An 11,195-nucleotide genomic window follows, 5' to 3' on the forward strand; every position below is an offset into this window, starting at 1 on the left:
TTGAACATTAACAAAAATCACCAAAAGTATTATCTAAGGCAAGATAACGCAACAAGCTTATTCAAGTGAGAATTTAACCAACCTCTTAAAATTAAAAAAAAAAACACATTAATTTATCTTTGTTAATTGTATACATTCATATACACATTTAAGACCCCCCCTGTTGCACCTCCCTCCTCCAGATTACTCTTTCTTATTCTCCTATCACTTCTAAAATTTTTTTTTATTGGGATAGATAGAGTCTTACTTGCTTTTAATCCTAGGCCGGCCTAGAACTTGCTGTGTTGCCCAACCTGGTCTAAATTCCTGGTAATCCTCCTTCCTCAGCCTACTAAGTGCTGGAGTTATAGGCATTTTCCAGGATTCCAAGTTCAACCTACTTAAAATATCTATTATTATTAATTGTGTGTGTGTGTGTGTGTGTGTGTGTAGGCGTGCACACTCAGCGTGTGTATACATGCCATGGTGCATGTATGGAGGTTGGTTCTCTCTTTCTGCCTTGTTGAGGTAGGATCTTTCCAGTCTCTACCTTGATGTGTACTCCAGACTAGTTATCTTGTGATGTTCTGAGTGATTCTCCCATCTTTCCATAAACATGCTCAGATTACAGATGAGTTTCGAGGGTGTGCATTTTTATCCATCTAGGTTTGGGATGGAAATCAGGTTGTCAGTCTTGCACATTAAAAGGCTTTACCTGCCAAACCATCTCTGCTGCCTTCAGTCTGCTTTTGTAGTCACTCATGTACCCTGTGCTCGTAATTCAGATAAGTGCCGATTTGTGGTTACAGATGTCTTGAAGAGCCTTACAGGACATGTACCAAAACGGCCTGCTGTTTTCTGAGGCAGAGGCAGAATTCTCCACCCCCTTGTATACTTCTTATGTCATACGAGACACTAGGGAGACAAAGAAAATATGACAGGCACATATGTGGCCAATGGGCAGCTTGGTCTTCATGAGGATCACCTGGTGCGTGCAGGAGGGGCGGGTTGTTTCCAACATGGACTCTGTTGCCTGCGTTTGTGTCACTTCCTCACGACAGGGCTGCCTTGTCTGGCCTCAGTGTCTGAGGATATGCTCAGTCCTGCTGTGACTTGATATGCTGGGGAGGATGGATACAGGGGGGGCAGAGAGAAAAGGGGCTCCCCTTCTTTGGGGCTAAAGGGAGAGGAGAAGAGAGAAGGAGGGGAGGGGAGTTGGGAGGAGAGGAGGGAGGGGGAACCCTTGGGATGTAAAGAAAATAAACTGAAATAAAATAAAAATTAAAAAATAATGATGATGGCACATTGTTTTTCATTTTATAGAGTTATAAACCAAGCTTCAGAAAACTTAGGGAAATTAACCTAAAACATATTTTGGGTAATTGACTAGTCTGGCATGTCCATTTGTGTAGTGTATGTCTGCTCATAGTTTCACTACAAAAAAAAAAAAAAAAAAACAACAACAAAAAAAACCTTTGTTGGAAGGAAACCTAGAGTCGGGGAAGATCTAAGCATCTCTTAAAGGGCTTCTTGGGTCCTTTCCCCTTGTACAGTCCGCTTTAAAGTCTGTTCTGCTTCACCCCAGACCCATTGTCCCTTTTTAATCCACATTGACTCAGAAGCCTTCCATGGACTGGTGTGCTTGAATGACACCCTTCTTTTGTGCTGCATGAAAGAAGGCAACCTTAGCTTTCTCTGGGTTCAGAGGGAAAATTAGTCTTCAGTAGGGAGCAAGAAATTGGCCAAGCTGATATACGGCGTTTGGGAGAGTGGCCTATATATTTTCTTGGCTCTGGCTTCTTTTCTTCTACTTATAAAATGAGGGTTAGTGAAAGTCACCCCCCAGTGAGGAGCTTCCACACTCGAGATTGATAAAAACCCAGCGGAGGTGGCATAGATATTTCAGAGAACTGTACTGTGGAGCAACCCTGCAGTTTTCAATTAGGTTCCTGGGAACATGGCTGTCAGTGCAGGGGGAAAAACACCCTGCAGAATGTCCCTCGAGGTGGCTGGGCAGGGTGATAGTGGTCCATCAGGGAATTATTATGGGAAGAAATGCTACCTCTTCTTTTCTTTCCCTAATAAGAGGTCTGAGCGGAGGGAATTAGAAGCAGACTCAGAGTACTTCCCTGGAAGACCTCTGGCCAGGAAAAGGACAGCCTTCGTGTGTGCCCATGTTGGGAAGGAGAGCAAGAGCGCCAGGGGCTGGAAGGCTTCTTTGTTATGTTTTTATTCTGTTTTGGTTTCCAGGTAATACGTAGTCAGGGAATACAATACAGGACAAAAATATTTGACTGATTTTTTGTTTGGTTGGTTAAGGTGTGGTCTTTCATCTCCTTTCCCTCTAGCACTTATAGGTGGTGACAGGGGTGGGAGCTGTCGTAATAGACTCCCACTTTGTGTGTGTGTGTGTGTGTGTGTGTGTGTGTGTATCCTTAGCTGATAAAGTTACAGAAATCTGGGGCAGTGACTATTTTCCCTAATTGATCTAGAATGGAAGGCGTCGTTTATAACTGCTTCCAAGGAAAGCTGATCCTCTTCGGACATGGATGACACAATGTGAGCCGTTGATGAAGATTATTTTTCAATTTTCTTCAATCATTGGAGAAGATGCTATCAGGCATGCATGCGTGGAATCATAGCAGCCTGCAATCTCGCATCTCTTAGGGAGTTCCATATGCCTACATTTAAGCTAATTAGAATCTACGCCCAGCTGTTGCGTTGCATTGTATCTGCAAGAAAAATAATCTATCAAAACAGCCCCACGTTCTTTAAAAAACAGCTAACTGCTTCTTTTTCTCAATATCTTGGGGCAGATTTTAAATTTTCAGTAAAGCCTGTGCTTGCTTTGCTTAACATGAAATTGGAATATAGTTATGTCTGTAAGAACTAGTCAGAATTTGAGTTCTTTTATCAAACCTATTAGAGGAGAGAGAAAGAGAGGGAAGGAGGGAGAGAGAGAATATGTCTATGCCAGGGTTTTAGGTTAAACACTGGCAGCTCTTGGTTCATCCTTATGTAAATATTATACTCTGACAAATGCAAACAAGTTTCTAGATTTCACCTCAAAAGCACTGCTGAGGGCTTCGGTGTGCCCCCATCTTCTGGCATCACTTTGTCGCTCAGGTGTAAGAGGCTTGGTACAAATGTTTTGCAAACATCATTTAATGTGAAAAGTGACATGAGAACTCAGGTTCTTTGAGAATTTAGGTTAAAATTGGGAGACTCTTCTGCCTTTTGTTGTACTGATCACGCTTGAGGTAAAGTACATAACACGCTAGCAGGTCTCTTTTAGGAAAAGTCTACTATCCGGCCTGGAGAGATGGCTCAGAATCATGTAGCAAAGAACTTGAGTTCTGCTCCCAGCACCTACATGAAGAGGCTCATGATTGCCAGTAGCTCCAGCTCGAGGCAGATCTGAGCTTTCATGAGCACTTATACTCTGGTTTTCATGAGCGCTTATACTCTTTCACATACACAAACCCCCACACAAAAGCACACACACACACACACACTTGAAAAAAGATCTTAAAATAAAACCCACACCAGTCTACTATCAAAATGCAACAGACTGCGGTGAACAAAACTTTCATCTTCTTGCTTTGGTTTTAAAAGTATGTTATTATAAATGTGCTTATTGTTCTTTCTTGAATATTCTATTGGTGTATTGAACAGTAACTGATTTGGGTGTTGATTATATTGCCTGCAATTTTATTGAATTCACTTTTACTGTTTGTTATGTGGGAAATCTGTAGTTTTACACATATACTTTCTTTTGCAAACACAGGCATGAACACCTCTTCTGGCCTGGGCACCTCTCATGTCCTTATTCTTCTGATTGCCCTGGTAAGGACTGCTAGTGCAGTGGTTCTCAACCTGTGGGAGTGATTGCCCTTTTGAGTGTTGAATGACCCTTTCACAGGAATCGCCTAAGACTGTCAGAAAGCACAGATATTTACATTATGATTCGTATCAGCAGAAAAATTGCAGTATCAAGTAGCAACAAAAAATAAGTTTCTGGTTGGGGGTCACCACAACATGAGTAGCTGTATTGAAGGGTAGCAGTGTTAGGCTGGTTGAGAGCCTCTGCTCTGGTGCTAGGCTACATGCAGATGCTAAGAATGGGAGTTCTTGTCTTAGTCGCAGATTTTATCACTGTGCATGATGATGGCTGCCGGCTTTTCACGGAGAACCTTTATGATAGTCAGATAACTTCTTCCGGTTCTAGCTTTTTACATCCTGACCAACCCTGCAGTTTCCCCTTCCCCCTCTCTTCCGGGCCCCCTTTCTCCCCTGACCCTATCCAATCCTTCTCTGTTTCTTTTAGAAAAGGGCAGGCCTCCCAAGGATATCAACCAAACGTGGCGGATCTAGTTGCAGTAAGACTAGGCACCTCCCCTCGTGTTATGGCTGGACAAGGCAACCCAGTATGAGGAAAGGGGTCCTAAAAGCAGGCAAGAGGCAGAGCCAGCCCCTGTTCCCACTGTTAGGGGTCTCACAAGAAGACCAAGCAATACAACCATAATGTATATGGAGAAGGCCTACATTACTCTCAGGCAGGCTCCCTGGTTGCTGATTCAGTCTCTGTGAGCATCTAGGAGCTCAGGTAGTTGATTCTGTGGGTCTTCTTGTGGTGTCCTTGACCCTACTGACTCCTATAATCCTTCCTCTCCCTCTTCTGTGGGCTCTTCTGAGCTCTGCTTAATGTTTGGCTGTTGCTGAAAATAAATGGTGTTTAGCTAAATATCCTTATTATTTGCCCTATAATTATTATGGCATTATTATTTAACCTGCTAACACAATCAAATAAAAACACAGACTCCTGTTAGATTTCATAATTGCCTTACTTACCTTGGGCTGGGCAGATATTCCACCTACGCTATCTCCTATCTTCCAGCCCATGTATTCTGCCTTAACCAGTCCTAACTGGTCCACCTCCCATCCATAATTCCATGAATACTTGTTTATTCTTCATCTGGGTTGCTTCCTCCATCTCTGCCATTCTTGGAGTCCTTCCTTCTGGCCCAAACGGTCCTCTCTCCCCCTAACCCCTACTGGCTTCCTCCTTCCTCCTCTCCTCTTGTCTGTCTCTTCCCAAGATTCTTTCTGTCTTCCTTGCCCTTAGCTCCACCTACCTCACCTTGGCCTTGCCCAGGTCGGCTTTTTATTGGCCAAACAGGATTAATTTCTTAGGCAAGGTTTACACAAGGACAGGCATTCCTGAGCATGTGCTTGTCCAGGCAGAAGGACTAGATTCTGGAGGCCAGTAATTAGTATTAAAACACATAGCACCAGACGAACCCCCAACATTTGGCTGTGAGTCTCTTTAACTGCCCCCATCAGTTGCTGGATCAAGCCTCTCTGACAACAATTGGGCAAGGCACCAATCTATGAATATAGCAGAATATCATTAGAAATCATTTCATTGAAAATATATATATTGACAGTGGTGTTTGGTTCTATCCTAGGTCTCTAGGCTATCCAGACTCTGGGTCCTGGCCCTCCAGGCAATATCTGGGGTGGGCTCCTTCTCATGGAGTGGGTCTGATGCTGGATGAGTCAGTGGTTGGCCACTCCCACAAATTCTGTGCCACCTTTACCCCAGCATATCCTGTAGGCAGGACAAACTGTAGATCAAATGTTTTGCAGATGGTTTGGTGTTCCAATCCCTCCACTGGAAGTCTTGCCTAGTTAGAGAAGATGGCTGCTAGGTTAGCCTCCACATCCCCTACTGCTAAAAGTCTCAGCTAGGATCATCCTTGTAGATTCCTGGGAGTTTCCATTGCACTAGGTTTGTAGCTCTTCCCCAAGATGCCCCCTTCCAGTTCCAGCTGTCCCTCCCAATACTCTCTCTCTCCATCCTTCCCTCAACCTGATTCCCCTGGTTCCCATTTCTACCTGTGCTCCCAACTCCACCAAAAATGTTTCTAGCTTTGGATTTTACTTCTTAGAATCTACAGAAGGTCCAACAGATGAATGCACACATGGTAGTGGAGGTATTCACTGTAGCTCAGAGCTGTAGCCATCCAAACACTTCGTTGGTTGTTGAATGGACAAAATTCATAGAATGAAATGCTGCTCCACAGTCAAAAGGTAAACCATTTTCAGATGTATGCAGCAGATGTTTAAATCATTATGCTAAAGTGCAAGTAGTCAGACTCACAAGAGCACATGTTTCCTGATTTCGTAAAAACCTCATTTCTACAATAGGCTATAGAGACACGGCAGTGGTTTCCTAGGATGAGTATCAAAATGAGGATTGGAATATTATGAGGCAAAAGAAACATGTTATAATTGTATGACTTTTCTAAATCTCAACACAATGGGCACTGAAAATAGATACAGAGCACAGGAAAGTTACCTCATTAAAATTTTGGATAAATGAACCAGTGACATGACTCAGCAGATGAAGGTACTTGTAGCCAAGCCTGATGGCTTGAGCTTAACCTCCAGGACACACACAATTGGAGAAAGAACTGACTCCTACAATCTCCATCCCAAACAAACAAATGTGATAAACTTAATAAAAAAAAAAATCTTGGTTAGCTGTGAATTATGTGACATAGACTGTCACAGACAATTACCTTCAGAGAACAACTGTCATCCTCTAGATCAAAGTTTCTTACTTTATATTACTCCTGGTAACTGTCTTGTTATAATTATACACAAAGAAATTACATGTTTCTAAATCAATATCTAGAATATGTATTTTATTATATTTAAACTTTTATTTATTGATTTATGATTATCATTATTTGTGTGTGTGCGCACGCTTCCGCATGTCAGAGTATGTATGTAGAGGTCAGAAGACAACTTTGGGGGTCATTTTTCTCCTTCCACTGAGGGATCGGGGGATTGAACTCAGGTTAGTAGGCCTCTTCAGTAAGTACTTTCATTTTTACCTGCTAAGCCATCTCACTTGCCTGGGGTTTTAATTTTGAAAGTTCCACTAACTCCAAAGTTCTGCCTCTTCTACTTTCTTGGTCGGGGGGGGGCTGAAGATTACGTCCTAATATGTCTGTCATCATGATGGTGATCTTGAGCATAAGGCTACACTGTCGGAGAAAGCAGCCTGGGGGACAAGCACCCATGGTGCTTGCTTTGATGACTTTCCATTGGGCTCCATCGATTCATCCTTGCAGGGCAGGATAAAAAGACCCACAGACCAGAATAGATGTGCTATGGAGTTTATGACTGAAATAGGAATGAAAGCTTTGCCATCTTTGAAGCAGGACGTGTTCATCCTTTGCCTGGACACCCTTCTTTAGGGACAGCATCCCAGAAGCCAGACTCAAGGCTTCCTTATGGAAGGGTGAGGCTGAGAATGGGGCTTTCAGGATCACTACCAAAAGACCTCATCAGGCTTTGCCAAAAAAACATCTCACCAAACTCAGAACAAACTAAATTGCTGGCTAAGCAGACTACATGGTCCTGGACCAGGGTTTAAACATGCAATGATATGTCTAGAAAAAAATATCGCCTCCTTCTTCAGTCTCATTTCCAAGGAGACCTAAGGTAGGCAGGCTCTAACTTCCGAGTGATACACATTCTTTCCCTGGTGAAATGAGCCAATTCAAGCCAAAGCAGTTTTATTGGGTGCAGCTCTCAGGAGGTTCACCAGTTCCAAGAAACAGGACCCCTGATGCCATGAAGGGGGAGACAGGAAAAGCTGGGGGTGGCAGAGAAAGTGCATGCACAGAGAGAGGGGAAAGAGAATGCAGTGAGAGGGAGGAGGGGGCGGAGGGGCAAAAGAGAAGGAGAGAGAGAGAGAGAGAGAGAGATAACACAGAAAGAAAGAGAGAGAGAGAAGAAAAGCAGAGAGCATGGGAGCCAAAACCAAAATGTCTGGGTAATATAGGGAAGCCCAGCCCCTGTGATGGAAGTTCAGGGGGGGGGGAGGATTATGCCTGCCACACCCTGTAACAGGTAGGAACTGAGGGATGCTGGGAGAACCTGGAGGCCAGGTCTGCTTTCTTTAAAAAGGCAGCTGCTTGTCCTGGGTCTGAAGCCCAACACTGAGAACATCACTGGGGAAGTTTGCCGAAAGCCGTTTTCTGTTTCAGCTGGTTCCGGGTGGTGCTCCTGGGCCACATTTTGACTAACAGAGAATTAGATGGTTTTCTACTTCTTGGAAGAACAGAATACAGTCTCCTTGGAGAATGACCCTAGAAGAAATAATTTCCCCTTTCACTGACATCCTTTTAATTTCATGCAGAATCAGAGTTGTTTGTTGGACTCAGGGATCTACAGGATAATTTGATGGTTACTTTTGAGCACACTACAAAGGAACAGCCAATGGGTTACACAGGGCATCTTGGACACTTCAGAGACTTGTGCTGAATCAGCGAGTGGGTAACCCTGAGGGGGACTTGAATCTAGAAATCTGCTCTGTCTATGATGGTCAAACTTCTTAGAGTTTCTACTACTTATAAAATATTTTTGTGATTGTGAATGTTTGTGGGGCACAGTATGAAGTCCCGATGCAGATACATATTGGGTAGCAACCAATGGCATTTACATATCCACCCACTGAAATATTCAATGTTTCCTTGTAATGAGAACATCCAAAATCCTTTCTTCTGGGTATTTTGAAACATAATATTTTGAAACATTTCTCTTTTTGTTTTCCTATAGTCAGTGCACTGGGTATAAAATACAAGAGTTTATTTTTCATTTCTAGCCCATCAGCCTATCCCCCACTCTCTTTCTTCTTGTCCTCACCTGCCTCAAGTTATCACCATTCTCCTCTGACAACTTTCTTAGATTCCACAAGTGCATGTGATCATGGGATGTTAGTCTGTCTGTGCCTGGCTTATTGCACTTCACTCCTTATGCTCATCTATAATGGAGCAAGTAATAGGATGTCATTCTCTTAGCAGCTGAAGAGTGTTCTGTTGTGTTTCTCTGTCTCCTTTTCTTTGTCCATTCATATGTAGTTGGCTGCACATTATCACCATCATGGACGGTACTGCAGAAAACGTGGGCCAGAGGATGTCTTTCTGAAATACTGATTTCATTTCCTTTCGATTTGTACCCGGTAATAGGATTTGTGGGTCATATGGCAGCTCTGCTTTCAGTGTTTTAGTTTAATGTTATTTATGCTATCGCTGTTTAAGAAGAAAAAGTTACTTATCTCCAAACCAGTAGCTAACGTATTCAAAAGACAAGCTACTGTAATTTAAAGTTCTGCAGTGTCTTGTCAAAGACTTTTTCTGAGCAGTGTGCTGCATCAACTTAATTAATCCCATTTAACCCTCCCAATGGCCCAGGGAGGCAGGCTCAGTGTCACAGGTACTTTATAGGCGAGGGCACTGGTGCTTAGAGAATAATGTTCTTGGATCGCACCGTTCGCATGCTTGACCTCTCCCCTAATGCCTTTTGACTCTCTCACAGGTCACAGATTTCTCAGCCACGGCTGCACATTGAAGCTGTCTTTTTAGGTAAGGTCACTGCAGCCAAACTGCAGAAGGCTTAGCGGCCTGAACAACGGGAAAGGCTAAGGAAGCCAAATGGCTCAGCAGTCCAGTCCCTGATGTCTCTTTCACACGTTTGTAGATGGTCACGTTGTTGATGTTTTCCCACAAGAGAAGGCTTCTCTCTTGTGGCTAATAAAGCCATTCATGAGGACCTTCCCTTTACGACTTATTCAGCTCCTGAAGCTCCTGCTTCCAGATATCATATGGTGGGGACGGCGGTGTGGCATTAAATCTTAAACATATGAATTTGGAAGAACTGCGGTGAGTCCATAGGAATCACCTAGGGGCCTTCACTAGTGCTGGCACCTGAGTCTAAACAATGCTAAATAAATCATTTGAAGAAAGCAGGCATCTATTTTACTACCTGAAGTGATTGCCATGTACTTGGCCTGAGCTGCAGAGAGCACTCTAGAGAGATACACTTTGGCATGGACTAGGATGAGTCTTCTTGTAAAAGGAAGCTTGCTTTGGTTGCCCCTAACAAAACAAAGGCTAAAGGGCTGATAGGGGAATCAACGATGAATGACGATAGTGACTAATTGAAATAGCCACGCCACCTATCAGACCCTTCCTTTTCATTGGGGGCTGACAAATGACAACTCCGTATCAAGATCCATCGCCTCTTCAGTTATGGCTCCATCTGTAAAGTCTACCAAGAATCCATCTCAGAGTATGGTTGGCTGATCCTTCCTAGGACTGAAGCTCAGAGAGAAGAGGGGCAAATCTTTGGTACTATAAGCAAGGAAGAGATTTTGACTGGTAACTTTTTTAGTTTACTTTCACTTGGACTTTTAAAACAATCTCCACTCCAGCATAAATGTTTGTCATGTTTTAGTTTCATAGTGCTTACCTGGTTCTAATGTGTTCTCTCTTATTTCTCTTACCTGCAACCCTGTACTTTCCCTCTCATGCCTACTCTACTTACTCTCATTCATTCTCTCTAAACCTTCCTCAATATTTCACTCTCCCCACCTCTCGCTGGGCATAGGAAAGAGCATGACCATTGCTCTCCACTACCACAAAATACATAGTTGAGTTTCTCACAGCTGGGGAAATCACAGGGTTAGCACATCTGGAAAGTAACGGATAAGCCTCACCTAGGGAAAGTCACTTTCCTGATCACGATATCTCTCCTGCCAGGTAATATCACTTATCTTCTTGAAGTATCACTTTCAACGGCTTTAAATGATTTTTAAGCCTCTGCTCACTCCAGCACCTACTGTTCACTGTCCCCCTTTCCACTGCTTCTCTTAAGCTGATTCCTGCACTTACTCCATGTAGTTCTCTTCTGTGGAGACTATCCAGAAATCTCTCCTAACGCATGCTTGGTGTGAGGCTGCTGCACCACAAAGCTAAAGAACAAATCCAGCTTATTCAGAGCGTTCCTTCTCTGCCCACTCTCCTGCAAAATGTCTCCACAGTCGCAAGTTTGTTTTGTTTGGTCACAACTCCTGACAGGCTTACAGCGATCCATCATAAGACACATAGAGCCATTAGGATGCGAAAACCCTGTCGTCAAATCACTGAAATGTGGTGAGATGAAAGGAAAGTCTGTATTGACAGACATTTCTAGAGAAATCCTCCAGGAAGAGGGCATGTGACAGCACATTGATTTTGCTCAAGAGGTCTGTGTGTTTTCTGTTGTCACTTCTTTTCCTCAGAGGTGCTCACTGACAAGGCTGGTGGACAAAGTGGCCAGAATGGTTCAATGTTTGCTAGACCCTTGGTCCCTCCACCTGA

The 11,195-nt window shown here is 43.5% G+C and overlaps 1 non-coding gene across 1 annotated transcript; it reads right to left on the reverse strand.

Annotated features, from left to right (window-relative positions):
* Nucleotides 1–10,443: 10,443 nt before the first annotated feature.
* Nucleotides 10,444–10,602, reverse strand: LOC132646100 (U1 spliceosomal RNA). The gene has a single exon (XR_009584234.1). It is a non-coding gene; the product is annotated as a U1 spliceosomal RNA (small nuclear RNA).
* Nucleotides 10,603–11,195: the final 593 nt, after the last annotated feature.

The sequence above is a fragment of the Meriones unguiculatus genome, chromosome 10 (assembly GCF_030254825.1).
Source record: "Meriones unguiculatus strain TT.TT164.6M chromosome 10, Bangor_MerUng_6.1, whole genome shotgun sequence".
Classification (NCBI taxonomy): domain Eukaryota; kingdom Metazoa; phylum Chordata; class Mammalia; order Rodentia; family Muridae; genus Meriones; species Meriones unguiculatus.